This window comes from Cavia porcellus, unplaced genomic scaffold (genome assembly GCF_034190915.1).
Source record: "Cavia porcellus strain 051 isolate PalLab524CR breed Dunkin Hartley unplaced genomic scaffold, mCavPor4.1 scaffold_29, whole genome shotgun sequence".
NCBI classification, from domain to species: domain Eukaryota; kingdom Metazoa; phylum Chordata; class Mammalia; order Rodentia; family Caviidae; genus Cavia; species Cavia porcellus.
The window spans coordinates 41,523,924-41,532,091 of NW_026947512.1; positions in this window are offsets into that span (position 1 = coordinate 41,523,924).

Sequence of the window (8,168 nt, forward strand, 5' to 3'; positions counted from 1 at the left end):
CCAGCTGGCACTGAGTTTATAATGCTTCCTGATCTTTCTGGCTCAGCCTCCTGAGTGTGAGATTACACCACACCCAGCCTCCCTGATACACACATATAGTATATCAAGCACAAAGTTACATATGCAATATGTCATACATATACTTACATATGATGATTAGGTAGAATTAAATTTTAGATAAAGAATTTCTAAGTAACAGAAATTATGCTTTACAGTTTCTGTTACATTTTAGCAATTTTTCATTTACAATTATTAACTGCAGTTTATCAAATATAGATTCCTCAATGGTCTTGGAAACATACAATATATAGTATGGTATTATCTTTTCCAGTTTCCTAAGTGAAAAATATAGAATAACTTTGTGTCAATGTTTACTGTATAAATTTTTATTACTGTTGTATCTGTTTGCAGTGCATAGGGTTTATGTTCCTTGCATGGCATTGGTGCCTGTGTGTAACACATAATAATTTCCCCTTTTCATCCCTTTCTTTCCCTTCCTTTTCCCTTTTTTTCATCTTTTGATCCCCTTCATTTTTTGAAAGTTCTATTCAATACTTTACTATCATCTTTTATTTTCCTCTTTATTTATGATTTGGGTTTCTCATATAATAGAATCCATGCTGTATTAAACTTACAAGTCTGGTTTGCATCTCTTAACATTATTGTCGTCTTATGATGCCTCCATGTTCCTTCAGATGGCTCAAGTTTATCTTTCTTTGTGGCACAGTAGTACTCTAGTGTGTGTAAGACCATATTTTCTTTCTCCATTCATTTATTATGCACATGCAGGCCACTTTTAAGATTTAACTACAAAAATGGGCATGCACAGATCACAGAAATATAATGCCTTAGCCACTCTTGGGCAGATATCTGAAAGTGGACTAGCTGGGTCAAATGGAATTTCTAGTGTAAGTTTTTTGAGGAATCACCAACTAATTTCTGCAGTAGTGATTCTAGTTTACAGTCACATTGAAAAAGCAGAAGAGTTCCTTTTCCCTAGCAGCCTCACCAGTATGTGTTATTGGGTGGTTTCTTGAGGACAGCATTTCTTTCTGACATGTCATGGAATCTTGGTATGATTTTAACTTGCATTTCACTAATAACAAGTGATGTTGAGCATTTCTCCATGTATTAATTTCCCACTTGTACTTCTTTTTGTGAAGTGTGTATTCATTTTACCTGCCCCTTTTTGGTGGGATCTTTTTTTTTTTTTTGAGAGAGCTAATATTTTTGGAAATCTCTATATTTTGGATACTAGTCTCCTTTATAACTGGCAAAGATTTTCCCCACTCTATTCTGTAATGTCTTTTCACTCTTGTTTTTTACTTTGTGCAAAATTTTAATTTGTGTATATTTTATGAGAAGAGAGTTTGCATGGTTTTTGATGTGCCTGCTGTGTTTTTCTGTGTTGACAAATTTCTTTTTTATTTTGGCCCATTCATTTCTTTACTACCAGTTTTATAATTTTAGAATTATACATAGTGGGGGCTGGGGATTTAGCTCAGTGGCATAAGCACCTGCCTTGTAAGCATGTGGTCGTGAGTTCGATCCCTGGTACCGGTAAAAATGAAAAAGCCAAAAAAAAATAAAAAAGAATTATACATAGTAACAAATATATTGAGACTCATTTCCTTTTGTGTATGTTGTAAATTATTTTTCCATGAAATCCTTTGCACTTAACACTCTTCTGTGTAAATGTGACAACAAACCCTTTCTAATCAGAAAGTTACAGATTGAAATCTACTGACCCTTAATTTGTAACCTCTGCTTTGATTTATACCTTCCCGATCACATATTTACAACCATGTATCTACATTATCAGTTATTTTAAATATGTTTTAAATTTATACATTTTTAACATCTGTAATATTCTTGAATAGGAGAGAAGCTTAGGATAAACAGTTGTTGAGAATTTGTGTCAATGACACAGTGTGTTAGAGAAGTAAGTGGATCCAGTGATCCAGGTTTGATAACTGTCAGTCAATATGCATTACAATTAATAAAATGTTGACATTCTTCATCATTAAAATGAGGAAAATCACCATTTCACTGGGAAAATGTTTTGACAGCTAATTTTACTTGTTTATTTTATGGTTTGTGGTACATCTTATCAGCATCTCTCCTTGCCACTTTGTTCATGGCCACATCTCACAGTCTCTTTCCTGCAACTACAATATGTATTTTGCTTGCTGATCAGAGCAGAATTAGTCAATGGCCTCTGAATTGCTGGGGCAGGAATGCTTCAATCTTGTATTTCTCCACATGAAGATTTCAATCTTCATTTCTCCACAGTATTGGATCACGCTCTCCTTCATAATAATCAGATACACTGATTTTTCTTTGAAAATCTTTTTTTGAGTCAGGGTCTTGCTTATGTAATATAGCCTGGCCTTGAACTCATTGGCGCACCACCACTCCTAGCTAACACTTCAACTATTGGAATAATTCTCCTTTTATACTTCCTGCCTTTTCAAGTTGAAGTAAGTTGTCATCCACAAATTTGAGAAGCACCTTGAATGCTGACGCTCTTATTTTTCGCATTTACACTTGATAACTTTTAAACTGATTACAAATTAATCTTTCTTCTTTGTGTGCACTGCTATTAATCTAAGGCATCTTCCATCACCTGTAGCTGAGGCCAAAGGTGCCGCCTCAATGCCATTCATTTCTTTCCACACTGTCTTTCATGCTGCGATCAATGTGACTATTACTCATATACATCTGAACCTTTCATTCTTTGCTCAAAGAGTTTCCATGACATCTCTTTGCCTCCAAGTTTATGCCAAATTTCTTCTTCAAATTTCCACAGTATCTTTAAAACTTGGCTGTTTTCTGCTAATTCGTTTTATCTATTTCTTACTCTCTGCTATTTCTTACTCTTTGCTCAGTGTGTTAGGAAGGCTTCCATGTAGATTTAAGAAGGCCTGAGAGACCAAATAGTGTGCTCCTGAGGGGCAATGTGTGAAGCCCAAGGTAGAGTGGACCCCGAGAAGTTTGGAGAAGCCAGGAAAATGGATCATCTGAAGACAACTGCAGGAAGGCAGCAGAGCTGGCCCAAGAGAGAAGCCGTACAACCCTGAGATGTACGGTAGGGGTGGAGTCACTCAGACCTTTGGAGTTCACATCTTGCCACAGATGTCTTGGAAGTTGCACATGAAAATACAGGATTGAATGTTTGCCCCAACACATTTTGGACTCCCTTTGGTCTGATTCCTATATATCCACCTGTTTGAAGCTTTGGAATGGAATTGTCTATTTTGTGCCATTGAATGTTGGATGTATTTAACTTCTTTTTCATTTATACAGGGCATCACAGCTAAGTGTTTGCCTTAAATCTCAGAGCAGATTTGAGGCTTAAACTTTTCAACAGTGCTGAAACTGTTAGTGCAACAGCAAGCAGAAACACAATATTGACATCCAACATTTGGAGGCAGATTTACTTAAGTCAACAGTCTCTGATTGGGATCATTCCCAGAATATCAGGCTCCAATCTCTGGTGATCTAGAACTTTTATATGATACACAAGAAGTACAGAGGCAGAATGACTTGTCAACTGGGGACCAGTTCATGCAATGTGCATCATAGTGACCAGCTATACATCACAATGACCAGTCATTTCTAAGAGACAGAAGCCCTGGAACTGGAACAGGAACTGTTACCTGGGCCACTAAGAAACTGAAATGTACTGACTGAGAGGGGGAATTTTCTGTTATATGAGAACTTTGACGAGTCTTAGAGAGGGACCAAATGCCTTTTGTGTAAGGGAATGTACATGGGTCTTTAGGGGGCCAGAGGTGTCATATTGCATTTTATGTGTAAATGTCCCCCCAAAACCTCATGAAATCATGATGCCAGACTTCAAGAGTTTGTGATAGATTCATAGTCCAAAGCTGGGATTAAGAGTGAATCTACACATGCCCTAGGGTGGGTAGCCTGCATGATATACAAGGGATGAAAAAGGTGTCTCTGTCTCTCTCTCTCTCTCTCTCTCTCTCTCTCTCTCTCTCTCTCTCTCTCTCTCTCTCTCTGTCTTTCTCTTGCTCCTTATTCACTCCTGTTGCCTTTACTGTCTTCCACCACCAGGAACTATTACCCTTCTGCCATGCCCCCCTTTCTTGGAGCCAGCAAATTATGGACTGATGCCTTTACAAACTGTGAGCTAAATAAATCTTTCCCTCTAACTTTGAGTGTCAGGTGTTTTGTATCAGCGATGAGACAAGTAACTAAGACATAAACTAAAACAAGATTGAATCAAATGGAAAGGATTACAACAGAAATGGTGGTTTGTTATATGGCTAGTGTCAGTATGGCCATTTAATCCAGATGAAAATGTTTTACTAGCATAGCTATGGCATATAAAAAGTCATCTGCATGGCTTCACTGCCTGTTCCCCAAAGAACTCCAGCAGTCACCTATGAAAGGGGTCTCATGTTATGTTAATAGACAGTTCCATGGCCCTGAATCAGAAGTGGGAATTCAACTATGTTGCATTCTTTCTCTCTCTTTGGTGCATAATGGATTAATTAAAACTGTATGAGGATGAAAAGATACCCAAGGTGAACATAAAGCAACAAGAATTTCATGGGAGCATATTAAGAGTACTATATATCAGGGCTTACTGCACTCTACACCAAAAGGACTGGGAGGAAACAACCCCAGCTCAGTCCTAGATTTTTACGGGACCCGTTCCTTGAAAGAGTGCACACTTACAACGTGATCCCTTTAGGCTCCTACAAAAAGAGGCTGTGCAACAAATCCTTCCCTACAACCGACATATTTGCTTCATATTTAGACTTTCCCTTTCACCAGCATTTGGTCATCTCATTTCCTAGATAGGCCTGTGCTCAAATATAGCAGGATTTTTCATGTTACCCGCTCACAAAACTCATTTCTTGGTTTGTTGATAGCTTTGTATCTCACAGAAGAGAGCAAAGCTTTTGTTTGAAAACAGCTTCTTCAGTTTCAGGCATAGAAAGACTCAACTGATGGAGCAAAGACTTGCAGTTAGTCAGCTCTACAATTATATGTTAGCAGTGTAAATTACTAGACTATAGCATGGAAAATATAACTCCTGCAAAAACGAAGGTAAGAGCACAGATTGTGCAAAGTTTTTATGAAGAATAAAGGGACCAATCCTGTGTTAGTCAGCTTTCAGCTTTTGTTACAAAATAATCTGACAACAGCAATTTTAAAAGGTTTATTTTGGTTCATGGTTGCAGAGGCTCTATGGTTTTTGTGATGAGCCAAGTCAAAACACTATGGCGAGGGGTATGATGAAGTCACTCACCTTATGACAACTTAGAAACAGAGATATGAGGAAAGAGTTAGACTCTATTGCAAGGACCTTTCCCTTCTTCTGCTTTAATTCCATCAAGTCCCAGCCACCTGCATTGAGAGAAGGTCTCTCCCATCGGTTTGGTGTTCCACATGTTAATGGTTGATTTTGTTCCTTAAGAACACTCCCAGACACACCAAAATTGTGCTTTACTAATTTTTATGTATTTCAAAATCCAATCAAGTCGATAGCTGAATTTCACAAACCTAATCTGAAACATCGAACATAGAAACATCTAATGCATGGCCTGAGAGCTTGCAAATTTAGTTGATTTCAAATTTTTTTCTCGTCATTTGTGTGTGTGTGTGTGTGTGTGTGTGTGTGTGTGTGTGTGTGATGGTCAAAACTGTTAAGTTCATGTATCCAGAATTTAAATTAAGATGTGATGCAAATCTTCCCTCTTAGTGTAACATTAATGACTCTTAGCATAATCCTCCTCAATGAGGTCAATAGATGCATTTTAGGAACTTCTCACTGTCATCCTTACTTTACTGGCATGAACAAAGTAAAGAGCATGAGATGTCTGAGAAGCAAGGAAAGATGATCGATCCACACACTTGATAATGATTGCCTCAGAGGATGGTAAGTTTAGTGCCCTTAACTAGGTTTGCTCCTAACCTGTAGAAACTTGAATAGTTATCTCCAAATGTAGGTACCACACTGTGGTACTTTATCAGAGGGCAAATGCCTCCTGCAAGGTACTTAAAATTTTATTTTTTGGTAGATGGAACATGATCTAAATGTAGGCGTATGAAGTTACTTGTGGCAGGATATCTTTATAATTTGGGTGACAAAGCAGGTAGAAGCATAATTTGAGGAACTAGTGAACACTCTCTGTGATTATTTAGGGTGTGCTGTATATAGGGCTGGGGTTGGGGTAGTCAGCACAAGTTGACTTTCAGTCACTATTTCCAGGTGTCTAAGTTATCATAATTCAGATGATCACATCAGTAAAGGCTCTAGTGTCCAGGAGACAAGCAAAATTTTCTGTTGCCAGAATATATATATACCTTCACAGGTAAGTTTTCTGCTCTTACTGGGATTGGTCATGTGCCTTTATGCAAACAGAGTAAATGTTACATTATGTGGAGGTTTGAGAAAATATGAAATTTCTGAACTTGGAAACAGAAATTTATACTTCACAAGTCTTCCATTTAGATTACTGTGATTTATCTCCAGGAGGCCCTAGTTAAATTTAAATATAATAATTGATGAGGAGGGAAATTAGTACCTAGACATATGTTTTAATATAAGCATTTTTGTGACAAAATGATTATAATGGATTTTAATCCATTTAGAGAAAGCTAGAGTGTAAGTTCAAATATACAGCAATTTAGATCAATCTCCTTAAGGAGAGTAGAAGTCTAATCACATTGTTAATACTATTGCTTTGGCAGACTTTTGTTAAGTTTGCCTCCTATTATGCCAAGTGCAGGATATTATTTTATTTATTTGTTTATTTGAAGCCTAGGTAGAGGGGCAAAACAGTAAAATGCAAGATGAATGATTTTTGTCAAGTCTTTTCTGAGCAGAGGCTCGAGGAATTAAACAAGTCCTGGTCTGTGTAATAGGTCTCAGTGCCTGCTTATATCACAGATTAACAAATTACCAGTAAACTATTTCCTTGTTATCTTCTTGTATATGTCTGCTTTCAGTAATAAGTTCTAGGATGATAATTAAAATGTGCAAGGAAAAATTTGAACCACTGAGTCAGTACTTGGTTTTTCAAAGTTGGTGTGTACTAAAGGGAAAAAGAAAAACTCTAAGCCAGGAAGCAATCTGAGCACCAATGAGAAAGGGAGCTTGAACTGAATTTATACAGAAAGTATGAATAACCTTAGAATCCTGGTATCATGGGTATTGCTTGCTTAATTTAGATAGTTTTAAGAAACCAGAGTTTTCAAGAGTATTCAGATCTAGAATATCCTTGAAGGAGAAAAGATGGGAGGTTTAGGGGGCAGAACAGAAGGGTAGGCAGCAAGATCTAGAAACCACATCTTACCTGTTTCTAATTAATTTCCTACCTTCATTCTAGACTGCTCAAATCGTCCACCCTGAGCACTCTGGGTTCCCACACAGTGGCTGCTTTGGCCATAGATGTTTTAAGCACTTCGGCTGCTCACACAGGACCTACACAGACTTTGTTTCATTTAGAGTCACCCTGGCCCACTGGTTGGCCTCTACTCTGTCCTCTTATCTAAGGCTCTTGAGCACACACAGTTCCTAACACGGAGCTACACGATCGTCCCTTTAAAGCTGCTGGCCATATTGTTTGTACACTATTGGAAACAGCAGTTTCTCTTCAAAATTGTTCAGTTTACCCCTTTCTTTCCCCATTGTGCTCCTCACATTTTACAATGGCTACTTTACCAAGAAAATAACTAGCTGTCCTTTGTAGTGCTTTAACTCCGTAATTTCCCTGGGCTCTAGTCCTTCTTCTAGAAGAATAATCTGTGAAAACCTGAGGAAGTGATTCAGTTGCAGCAGAGATAGAGAGCAGAGTGAGCTGGAGACAAAATTCAGGTATCAGTGAAGTAATGTGAATCACAAGCATTCAGAAAAACTGTGAAAAACAAATACACTGGCCCTTTGGGTAGGTGGGAACAGGTAGTTCTAAAATCTAAGGAGCAAGAATGATGCATAAAAACAAAGAAGAGACCTTATCAATACTTTGGACAGAAGCCTCTCCATTCAGCTTTCTACCTTTGAGTCAAAACATCTGTTCTTTCCTTTCCACTATACTATAATACATGCTGTTTTCTGTATTATAGGAAGTGAGACACTAGTAATCATCTCAAATATCTACCAGACAGTATTTTTTTCAAAGGACAGC